This window comes from Anser brachyrhynchus, assembly GCF_964034855.1.
Source record: "Anser brachyrhynchus genome assembly, chromosome: 2".
NCBI classification, from domain to species: domain Eukaryota; kingdom Metazoa; phylum Chordata; class Aves; order Anseriformes; family Anatidae; genus Anser; species Anser brachyrhynchus.
Genome location: NC_137695.1, coordinates 6,381,676 through 6,394,207, shown reverse-complemented (window position 1 = coordinate 6,394,207; position 12,532 = coordinate 6,381,676). Strand labels below are relative to the sequence as shown.

General features: G+C 45.2%; 1 protein-coding gene across 9 annotated transcripts in view; it reads right to left on the bottom strand.

Moving 5' to 3' along the window:
- The window catches only part of LOC308189258 (sodium channel protein type 5 subunit alpha-like), a 208,839-nt gene that overhangs the window by 183,706 nt on the left and 12,601 nt on the right, over nt 1-12,532 (bottom strand). For 3 of the 9 annotated variants that reach the window (XM_080579066.1, XM_080579065.1, XM_080579067.1), the window contains exon 2: nt 9,826-9,919. The exons of the other annotated variants lie outside the window; for them this stretch is intronic. The gene's annotated coding sequence lies outside the window, so the exon portion shown is untranslated. The remainder of the gene's footprint in view (nt 1-9,825; nt 9,920-12,532) is intronic. 9 annotated transcript variants of the gene reach the window in all.

The window sequence follows — 12,532 nt, the reverse complement described above, 5'->3', positions numbered from 1 at the left end:
TCAGTCCAGCCCCTAAATGACATCCCAAGGCTGACAGCTGAGTTCATTGCCGTCCATTTTCAGAAGGCTGAAAGTGCTGCCTGCTGCCAGGTCAGTCTGCCACAAACCTCCTCCCCTCCAAGGGAGAGTTCATCATCTCACAGGTACCATTTCTGTTTCACACCAAACTCTAGAGAGAGAGTTGTTCTCTATCCTTCTCAAAACTCCTTAAAAAAATCTAAATTTACAAACTTGCATTGTCCAGGAAGGTGCTTCTGGACTTGTTCTCCTTTTTTTTTTTTTCAGCACAGTCATTCCTCCACAAAACATTCCACTGGACACATGGCTCTTTCCCTGCCAAAGAGGGCTTCGGCAGACCGAGAGCTCAGCAAAAAAAAAAACAAAAAAACACCCAAGCACTAATGCAGGAAGTGTAAAGAGATCTGATAAATGCTCCAAAGCTTCAGCTTCCTATAAACATATGAACTATAGCAACTGCCAAGAATTATGACTGCATGACATTACATCCAGCTCCTTGCTCTTACTAAAAAGTAAGCATGGGTATCCGATGTGCAGATGGGCAGAACCACACAATCTGCTCTGCTCCACAATCTGTGCTTTAATGGATGCTCATAGGTTGTCACAGAGCAAAAGTTTTCATCTTAAGGAAATACCTGGACCGTGCAAACAGCTGCTTTTATGTTTCCTTGGTAGTAAATGGACAGAAGTGAGTGATTCTGGACTTTTGGTTAGTTTTTTGCATGCTCTGAAACAAGATGTCCTCCAATCTGTTTCCTACTACAAAAATATACTACAGTCTATGAGTTTTAAATGAAGGAAGGTAATTTGCACATTTTGTGTAAGTGAAAGTTAGTATTTTTGGAAAATGCTAGATTGGTGAGCCTCCCTTTGCCTACAGACAGTGAGTACTGACAAGGTGAAAACCTTGGAAAAGTGACAAGATCTCTGACATACTCCATGCTGGTCTGAGAGATCAGTCCTAGCAAAATGAGGATTGTTGTACATTCCCAAACCTTGATCATATAAAGTATTAATTTGCTGTATTGTCTACAGGGATATTGAGGTCTTTGTGTGATCACACTAGTCTCAGCCTCACGCTCATAGGTAATAACAGAGAGATGATGTTTGGGACACTGTGAACATTAAAATTATTTTGGTCCACCACAAACTTCTGGCATTATTATCCTGAGATGTAAGAAAAACATTAAGTGCCTTTTTGCAATACTCCTGATCTATTTATCTTCAAATTCCCGAAACTATACATGATCCAAGGTGGGATAAATGGCCAAAGAGGTCTGCAGAAGGAGATGTAGGCAAGGAAAGTTTGAATTTGGGATCCTCCAAAAACAACACCATCCTCACTGTGCTGTGGGGTCCACAACACAGAGCCACTGCCAGCCTCAAATTTGCATTCCTCAAATTTCACTTCTGGAAATGCACTTCAGTCATGTTCACTCTCGCTCTGGGTAGCAGCACTATGATTCATTGTTAAGACTGCTCAGATTTTCCCCTTGCTTTTACAGATGTTGCTCCTTGGTGTACTTCTTAACAGAAATAGGGCAGCATAATTTATTGGAAGTGATGGTATTTTGATCTGTGACCATCAATAAGTCTATGGCCTTCAGACCAAACAGTATTATCAAGACATCCGTTGAACTGGAAACAGCATTAGAGAAGAGACAGCTAACTCAGCGTTAATCAAGACTTTCTTGTTCCTTCAGTATCTGAATATTGCCATCAGGCTTTCTGATAATACCAAACCTCTAGCAATTCCAGGCGGTCACACGCTGATTTATTAAGGTGGTCACGTAGACAGGTGACTTGTGATACTGCACTGCAAGGATAATGTACCAGATTGACAGCTAACATAATCATTTCTAGGGCCATGCACAGGGGCTTATGTTCACATCAGATTTTTCACGTCAAGACGCAGGAAACTGAAAATCTGTAAGACCACCTAGGAACAAATTTGTCTCACCCTACCAGCAACGAAAATTAGACAAGGAACAGGATACAATTAGAGACCAGATCAGTCTCCTGACGAAGCCCTAACTAAGTCCAGTGAAAATCACCAGTATAACCAGCATATTTGCTTCTCTGCCTCGCTGGTACAAGATGTACAACTCCAGTCCCAGCCAGAACTTGAGCCCAACTTGCATCTACAGGCTTTTTAGTCAGGAGCCCAGACTGCAGTTGCGTTGGTCAGCTCTAAAAGCAGCATCTCCACCGCCGTTCTGCACACAGAAATTGCAACTCTGGCTCTTTCCACCTTTCTTAATATTTATGCGTCCGGTCTGTCAGCACCCATCACTGGGGGGAGCCTTAGCAATAGGTGCCTCAGAGGGATGAAATAATGGCAATTGCAAACGAGACACAAGACAAACGGGAATGGGGAGGATGGGAGGGAGCTGCTATCAGGAGTCTTCCCAAGCTGGGTTATATGAGGCTATACCTCTTGCAGCACAGAAAAGAAAAAAAGCTCTACCGCAAATTAGCAGCAAAAGAAACCAAAGAGCCTGGGTTGGTTTCAGCAGGTGGCTGGGTGGGGGAAGCATTTGGTAGAAACAGATACAGAGAATATAAACTGCTCAGAGATCGAGGCCTGGGTAGAGGCATAAAAAAAGCATCTTGCAGCCTCTAGACCCAGACTGTGACCCACTCCTGGGCAGCACCAGTGCACACCTACATCTCCCATAAACCTACGCCGACAAAAGCAGGGGCAGAAGCCATCTACTCTCAACCTCTTCCAGAGAGCAAATTGCTAAAAGGCAGCAGCTCCGCAGATCCCGGGAGGAAAGGAGAGGGCAGACTTCAGCAGGAAAACTGCTTTCTGACAGCGAGCCATTTTCCGAGATTTCCTCTGGCTGCTGCAGGGGTTTCCTCCCAGCTGCGCACCTGATGCCATCGGGGTAAATGCGGCTTGGTCCTTTCCGGATGGCAGGCTGGCAGCGCGCAGATAATGACCCTTCTGAGCGCAGTGCTTCATTACGCACACCAGATTAATGACCTCCTCCCAGACTTCTCCAAGAAGCGAACTTGGCTGACTTTTTGCTGCATAGCCAGGGGCTTTAGATTAACACAAACAACAAAGCAAATTACTAATCCTGAGGACTAGGCATGGTACCAAGTGTTCCCTCATAATGTTAAACACCCAGCTGAGAAGGAAGGGCAGGGAGGGATTTTCAAGAGCGTACAAACTTTTTGAGCTTCTGAACGGAAGCCCAGCCCCAGAAATTCCTGTTGCTATTTTTCATTCTTTGACAGCAGCACCCAGAGGCACGAAATGCAATTACTTTGCTGCTTACCATTGGACAAACACAGCGTGAACTGAATGAACGGCAGAATGGTCTGAAGTTATTTGCCTCTTCCACCAGCAGGAGGAAGGGATCCCAGCTCTCCCAGGCTTTGCCCAGCAGCTCATCCTCTGCTTTCCCATGCAAGAAGTGCAAGTAGGTAGCTGCACCATGAGCTGTGTCAAGACACACTCAGAAGGTCTGAAAGCCCAAGCTAGCACCAGACAGAATCTTTTCACCTTCAGGTATGAATTTCACCTGATGTCCATCACCTCTGACAACCATGTTGTCTACCAGCTCATCTGAAAAAGCTCAAAGCACCAATTTTGAGTCATAAAACCTCTTTTTCCTGATGATGCTCAGGAGCTACCAGAATCCCAGCACTACAGCTTCTGGAAGCCAAGGTGGTCTCTCCAGACCATTTTCTGGAGTTCATTCCCAACCCTGCCCGGGAAATCTGCCTCGTGGACTTCAGCAATGTCTCAGTCATGTCATGACGGCTGAGCCAACAGTCAGAGAAGCAGGAAGGGAGGGAGGAGTGCTGGCACCCAGCTGGCTCACTGGCTATGTATGTGGGCGGCAGGTTCACGACCAGCTATTCCTTTTATTTCTGGATTTGTGTGTCTGCTTGAAAATTTACCAGCTTTGCAATATAAACGGAAACACAGAAACTGGGCTGGAAACACCAAGAAAAGGCAGAACCCCAAGCCTTATCCACATACCTTTCCTTTACATTTAAAAATTCACCCCCCAGAATATGCCTTTATGTAGCCTGAAATTAAATACCAAGTCTTAACACCTTCGCAGGCTTTAACTATTATTTTTCTTGCAGCTGTGGCTGCCTTTCCTTCCAGCATCCTTCTCTCTGATGAAAAGCTCCATTAAATCCAGCCCCTTTCCCTCACTTCTCCTGGACGGTGGGCTCACGACTAACAGCGCTTGCTCTGAAATGTACATGGGGATCAAAGCTCCATTGGCTTTGCTGTACAGGCAAAGTGGCAGCTGCTTATCTAGAGACCAAACACAATACCTCATGGTCTTCCCCACCTCCCAGTCTGCAAACCTTGATTTATGAACTGGCAGCTTCTAGACAGCAAAATGATGCCGACTATGAAAGATGATCGTCAAGTGTATATTTGGGACTGAGCTGGACACAGGCTCACACCCGTGATCAACTAAAACATGTCCATGTTCACACCTAGACCGAGAAGAAGCAAAGTCCTCATCAGCTGCTCTGGGATACAGAATGGCCAACCTGCTGGCGTGTCTTACAGCCCCTCAGTGAATAGGGACAGGGACACGAGGCTTGTCTCCTGGCCACTAAATCCTGTTTGGGCAAGGGGGTGTTCGGATGCAGTTAGCCTGGAGCCACTCCTTATGCATGCACAACAGATTTCGGCTCCCGAGACAGAGGATTGATGCCACATCAGTGGGATAACCACATTCTGTGTTCTAGGTGTAATGTAAACAGAGCAAAGGAGAGCAGCGCTTCAGTACGTGCTGCATCACTCATTTGTAAATACTCAGAGCTTGCAGTATTAACTACAGTGGATGTTGAAAAAACCAGGATGTACAGAGGACATCACAGGAGTCCTTGCACTAGATTTTTTTTTTCCCTTTTTAGCCTAGTTTTCTGAGGAAACAGGCTTATCTGATCATGCTGTCTGTCTTTTAATCCCCTCTAATAACTTTTGAATCCATTGGCCAATTTCAACCATACTTGAGACGGAAGTAGACGTTTTAGATATACTAAATGCCCACTCATCCTATTGAAATGAAGAGCTATGCAAAATAAATCAACCTTAGTGCCCCCATGGCAGCGTAACTCCAACCCCTATCCTGTTCTGAGAGATGGCAGCCAGTATATCAGTCAGTTTAGGGATGTAAATAAATCCTCAGTAGGACATACAGCCCTAAGCCATTGCACATATTGCCACTTAGCCCCACAAGTTGTCAGGAAGAGCCTATGGCCTTGGGAGGGCAAGTTAAAGTCACAAGAGCTAGGAAACAAAGCTGAATTAGTTTTGCTAGTCACAAGGCAATGAGTTTTATTTACCTTATTTTAGGGTAATAACCTTAGAAAAGCAGAATACGTTTTGCTGTTCAGAGATTAATGTTTTGGCTCCCCTCTTATTCTCTTCCACATTTCAATGGTAAAGTCTAAAACTTAGTTCCCAAAGCAAGAGGAGGAAACCAAGAGTGACATGAATCAATCCCTTAAAGCAGCGCCATACAGAATAGTGAGGCCACCAAAACCATTCAGCCCTCCCTGGTGGTATTCAGTCCTCGTTTGAGTTCAGGGGTAGCAACTTCACACAAAGCCTCTGACTAGAGCAGCAGAGAGGCAGTGCGAGTCTCCCACAGGAGCCTGACTGCTGGGCTGAAATCCTACTCTTCCCGAGAGCAGCATATGGTACACGAGAGCTGAAAGAGCAGGCTCTGAATTTACACACACTTTTAGCTTTATTTCCCTGGCTACATGCACCACGTTGTATATCTGCACGTAGAAACAGGACGTTGGGACCTTCTCAAGAGGTCTAGGGCGTGCATGCACGATGTTGTGCTGAAAGCACATTTTAAGCCGTGAGCAGGAATATGCTCCCAAACTTGTGTGCCCTTGCACACAATGAGCACTGGACTAACAGGACATTTTCCTACATGGCAAGTTCAACATGTTTCAAAGCTTCCACACCAAAATAAATAAATAAATAAATAAACAAACAAATAAATAAATAAATCAACTTAGTTCAGCTGCTAAATATCACGAGAAACGGCTGATGTGCACTGGCAGACTGCCTGGCTACCAGCTGTGATCCGCCTTCTATCCCTGCTAAAAACTGAGGTCTGCCAGTGAGTGGACACAGTGCCACGATAACTGCAGAAGACAAAACTCTGTCAAACACCTACCATGGCCGATGAGACACATGAAACTTTGTTGGCAGCAATTTAGGCAGCTGGGTTCCCTTCGCTGTGGCTACTACCGAAAACACAGTGTCCTGAAAGTCAATAGGAGAACTCAACCCCAGCTTCTGCCTGGAGGGCAAGGAGTTCAAAGGACTCCAGACTGGCCTGTGGCCAGACAGAGAGGAGTGTTTAACTGGGTGCCTGTAAGAGGCATTTCAGATATTCCCATAAAAATGCCATTTCCATGTACGTCCTACACAGGCAGGCTTGCTCTGCTCCTCTCCCAGTCAAGGAATGTAGCGATTATGCCCACAATGGGAGGTCATCTTCCTGCTCAACAGCCACGATGCTCCCCCATCAGTCAAACTCTGCTCCTGGGGGCAGCTCTCACCTCAAAACCAGCACCCGACAGACAAAGCAGCGCTGCTGGCTTTGAAAATATGGAAATACAAGATGTAATGTAGGTGGCCGAACTGGTGCTTGTGGAATTGCTTTTTGAGGGTTGGTCAGTGTAGGTCTGAAAGATCAGTGTCCACAGCCTGTCTAGGCACCCTGTGCTCTGTCCCTGTCCCTCTCTCGTGCTCATGTGAGCACTTCCAAGGCAGCCTGTAGACACTCTTGTGATATATTAGTCCACAATTATTAACAAGCCTGTGGTTTTCAAGCCCACATCTGCTCTATCTCTGGGATTCGTGTTCTTATCTTACAGGCAGCTGCAAGGCTGCCATCAGAAGGCAAGGCAGTACCATCTCTTCCCACAGGTTGGCTCATCCAGCTGCTCCTTCCCCATGACCCTTGTCTCTGCATTCCTTTATCTTGTGAACAGCTCTGTTGAGGTAAAGATGCTGAGAGAAATCTGGGCTGCAAAGTCATTTACACCTTGCTTATACAGTTCCACCATGAAAGCCAAGGACAACCTCGCAAGCCTTTTCTAAAAGGTGCAGCTCATTTGTTTCTCTGGTCATCCAGTCCCTGGAACAGACAGGAACCTTGATGAAAGCCAGGTGATTTTACCACAAATAAGATTGAGCTGTGATGTCCAGCAGCGAACTACCTTCAAATACGTATAACAAGAATAATGTGGGCTTTCTTCTTCCTCATCTCTCTGCAATGTGTCCTCTGGGTCATTTGCAACCTCTTTGTTTGTTTGTTTTTCTGGCTGCATTATATAAGGCTGCCTATGTTAAGATACAAACCATCCCTCTACTCATTCACAGCTGAATACAGGATTCTCCTTAGCGGAATCTCTCAGCTGCCATTTGGGATCTGAAGTCAGCTGCTGCTGTGCTCTGCCAGGTCCTAGAATAAAGATTGGTCCTATCATAACCAAAGCGCCGTGAGCCTCAGCTGTAGGGTGATAGGTGTCTTCTGAGTACTCCTAGCAAAACGGTAGATAATGCTATCACTGGGGGCTTGACTTAACACTTGGGCTTGATCAACACACAGTTCAGAGGAGGTGGGAAACAAAGTGTGCCCTTGGTGCCATTTCATGTCTTCACCAGTTCTCCTCCTTGCTAAACAGTAGTATATCTGTGCCAGCGGCAACTGGTGCCTAGCCTATGTGCCAACGTGAGCTGCGGCTCCCTATGTTCACTGGTTTATTGCTAACGCAACAAATAGCCTTGGGTGAGCAGTATTTGTTGTGACAAGCTGGAAGAAGTCCACACATCAGACGATGAAGTTGTTCTTGCTACCAGCAGGTACAATTGTCTTTTGCACTGAACTAGCAGTGCACTTTCTCCTTCTTTTGCTCTCAACTTTTTCGCCTTTTTGATTACTTTTAAAAATATTTTACAGGCATTTTGCTCTGATGGCTAAGCTCTCCAATATGTTTTCAGCAGCTTCATTGAGTCTGCATTTTCAGAGGCTATATGGGGCTAGGGTCAGGGTTAGAGCCACTCATGCTGAAATACTTTGAATGCTCTCTTATCCCTAACAGCACAACTTCAATATGCATGACAAAGTCCATGCAGAGCAAAAGCTAGGCAGGTCCCTAGCAGAGGTCCATTTTGAGGACTGGAGGGCAGCATAGACCTTGGTTGAACAACTCAGCCTCTGTGAAGACAACAGCTTTTTTGTGTTTGATCACCAAAGCACCACATTTAACCATCTTACCTAGCAAAGCACATGGTGAGAGTGCAGCTGCTCTAGGTGAATATGTCATCCATGCAGAGACAGAGGCACCTCCAAGCATGTCTCAGGTCACACAAGAGCAAAATTCCCCTTCTCTCTATCCCTGATTAACTGTGTAAGGCATGCATATGCCCCTCTCCTGTTAGCTAAAAGCCTTAATCCAGTGCTGTTTCTTTAGGTGGGAAGTTCTCCTGCTTGGTAGGAAGCAAAAGCAAAGTTTTGGAGGGGAAAAAAATGGCAGTGAATGACAGAAACTCTTGAGAGCTATGGGCAGAAAGACCCTTCATCAGCCCCCTGGGACTTGAGTAGAGTAGAGTAGAGTAGAGTAGAGTAGAGTAGAGTAGAGTAGAGTAGAGTAGAATAGTTCAGTTGGAAGGGACCTAAAAAATCACTGAGTCCAACTGCCTGACCACTTCAGGGAGAACCAAAAATTAGCTTAAAGCTAAACATGTGCACCCATGCTCCCAGTGCAAAATCCCATTGTCATATAAAGCTTTTACGTACATAACACAAAATTTTGCCACTTTCAGTATGAAGCTGCTACTTCTGGTAACAAGGAAGACCTCTTTAGACTTGCAAAACACCAACAAGGCTCCTATGGACTATTCAGGCATAAAAGTCACCATTTGACAAAGTAAGTTTTTTTCAGTCGGTTTTTAAACATCTCAGGACAGCAATCGGCCTCACAACCAGGATGGTACTGCCTGGATCAGCATTTTAAGCATGGAAAAAATTGTAGAAAACTGCTGTTAATTATCAAGAAACCATGAAAAGCACAATAAACAGCAAGCATTCACTTTAGCTATTTGAGGCTGTAAAATGGGATAGAAAGTCAAAACTAGCAACACCAAAACATAGTAAATGCTGAAAGGACTGCAGATAATGCTAAGATCCATTATTTTGGCCATGGGAACAATAGTAAGGCAGGGGTGGTCCTGGTGATGGGTCAGGATGAATGAGGCCTCTTTGCCTAACCCGGACTCACTGCATTTTCCTCCACCCTCCTCTGCCTCATTCCTCCTCTCCCCCATGGGTTTTCAACCCATCGGAGGGAGAAGAGGGCATGGAGCAGAGCAGCCGTGGCTGTGCAACTCTTGGGCTCAGCGGTGCGGGGGAAGGTGAGTCTGAGAAACCATCCCTTGTCCATTTCTAATCTGGGCTCTGTTGAGTTTTCTATTAGCAGCAGAGGGGGATGACTCATTGCACACCAGCGCTTGGACTGAAGCGCTCTGCACACACACACACACACTGAGTCCACAACAGAGCAAAAAGAAACCTACAGCCTCATGCAGTGATGGGGAACACGGAGACATCCCTCCCTCCTTCTCTCCCTCCCTCCTTCCCTCTCTGTAGTCCCCCAGTACCCTGTAGGCTCTAGAGCACAGCATCTGCAAAGGTAAGCTGTGCTGCCAGGCTAATTCCCCAAGCCTCCCAGTTGCAGTGCAAAAAAAAACATCTTTCCCAGTGCAGGGGAGGAGTGTTACACTGGGCATACCTAGGTCATGCCGTGCAGAGCTCCGTTAGAGATCCCTGGGCCGGTTCCAAATGAATAAAAGCATCCACAGCACATAACAATAATAGGTCAGGTCCTAGAAGCAATAAAACCACATTAGCAGCCTGTAAAACTATGCTAAGTAGGCTCTCCGGTTGTGCCCTGAAAAAAAATTGCCTCCTCTGGTAGCTCTTTACTGCAACCACTTACACGGGTACCTGCATTTTTTAGGTGCAGAGCAAAAGCTCTTGGGGCAGGGAACAGCCCTAGGGTGCAGTGGGATGGTGAGGGGTGATGTGGGCTCTTGCAGCAGAGTTTCCACCTATGTGGGGTTTGACCCCTTGTAAGGTGTCTAGCATTGGGTGCTTTGGGGTGCCGGATGGTTTGATGCCTCTTTAGGATTAGGGGCACTCCTTTGGCCAAGAGTATGGGAACCTGACTTCTGAACTGAAGAAGCAGACACTTAAATCCAAGAGTAATATTTGGCCAAAAACATTCAGAGATTCTCAAGACTAAAAATACTCTGCTCCCCCAGCGAAGCAAAGCTTTCTGACCAAGCTAAATTAACCATTATTATTCATATTTATAATTATTCTCAGAGTACATAAGAAAGGTGGGTGGTCCCTGCTCCAAGATCCCTGCAAGGATCCCAAAATGCTTTACACAGGAATTATGTTTCATCCCAGGGCCACCTGTAGCTGATGTTAGGATGATTGGGGAACCCAGCAGAGATTGACACTTTGTTAGACATTTTTCCAGATAATAACTGATTAAAGTTTGCATTCCAAGTACAGTTATGCTCTAGGCTTATGAAAATCTTCTCATTTGAAAGTCATTTTCCTCCGCTGCATCTGGGACAATCAGCAGCATGAAACAGAAAATAATAATAAATATGCATCAGCCCAGAGTTCACGTTCAGTCAGAGCCAGGAGGCCTTGGGTCTCCTGCTAAGGGACCCCAGTATCAGGAGGCTTGAAAGACTGAATTCTGGTACTTTCTGTAAATGAAAAAATCACTGGCTTGTAGACACTGAATCATAATTTGGGAAGCTGCCTTTCTTCCTTACAATCCTTAGCACTCAGCTCATTCACCCAGTGTTTGTAGCTCACCTCCCAGCCTGGGATTTCCCACAGAGCAGAGGGCTTCTCCCAAAATCCTGGGTGTTTCAGCCCAGCAAAAGAGTGCTGAGGCCACTGACTGTCCCAAGGATGCTGTTCTGGTGCAGTCTCCAGTTTAGGATGCTGAGGTGTGACTTACTGCTTGGCTGCAGAAAGGAAGTGGCTGTAGGATGTCGACTGTTTTTGGCCCTGGTTTCATTTTCTGAAGTCCCAACTACATGTTAGCAGAAACACAGAAGAAGGTGGCATGACAATGCAACCAGATTTTATGGGAGAAAAAGAGATTATTTGCAGCTGCCACCATATGATGGTGGTGTGATATGATAATGGTGTGGGGCTGTAGCCTCCTTAGCCTGTCCTGCATTAAAAGGGATGCATCAAGGTTTGGTGATGTGAAGCGGATCTGTTTTGTTGAGGCTGTCAACTCGGAAAGGATTCCACCCTTTATAAGATGTTGGGGACTTGAACTTCCTTCATTTCCCAGCTCTCTCCAAATACTTGCTGCATCGTCCTGCAAATCCCATGTTGGTCAGGCAGTGCAAAGAGAGAGAAAGGTCCAGCCACAGCATGACGAGGCAGTCATCTCCCTGGGCACTGAAGGGCTTGGAAAAGTTTCTGCCTCCTCTCCTGTGTCAACCGAAATACCTTACATGGTGCAAAGAAATGCTGCACATGTGCCACTGCGCAAAGCTTATAAAAATAAATGAATAAAATAAATAAAATAAAATAAAATAAAATAAAATAAAATAAAATAAAATAAAATAAAATAAAATAAAATAAAATAAAATAAAATAAAATAAAATAAAATAAAATAAAAGGAAGACAAGAATGATAAAAGTGACTTAGGTTCCAACAATAAAGTAAAAAAGACACAGTGAGAAATCTGTGGCTAGAGACATCACTGGCCTTTTTGAAGACAAGAATGAACTTTTCAAACACAAGGACCAAAATGTATTGTGGAAGTACTGTCAGGTGCAATGCCATAGAAAAGGCAAAAATGTTCAATACAGATTTCTGTTTTGTATTCAGGGCAAAAAAATACAACAGAGGAATAACACGCCGAGAATGACATTTTTTCCATTTTACAAATAACAAAGAAATACTACATACAGAAGCTTTTATAGCTTGACTTTTTAAATCAACAAGTCAGGACAACTGTACCCAAAGGTTACTAGAGGCTTGGCCAGAATGCACTCTGAGTATCAATGTTGCTTTCCTAGGTCTTGGAACACTGCTGTAAAGCACTTGTGGCAGGATTTTATATGGATAAACAGAAAGATCTGAGTGACCGTCGGCCTCTCTGCTTTCTGGCCAAACGAGCAGAATAGCTGATGCAGGGCTTGGTTAATCAGCGCTGAGAGGGCACAAATATAATTTGAATGTTGCCCCCTTACAGTGCTCAGTTTTGATGTCGCCAACTCAAGGGTTATGGAGATGAATTAGAAAGGCTGAGGGAAGCATCACCAAGGACGTTTACAGGCTGGCAACCAGACTTATGGTAAATGATGCAAAGAGCTCCATCATACCAAAGAGAAAGGGAAAGGATGAATTCACCTCTGTACCAGTACCCTTGGACAAACACAGCCACGACA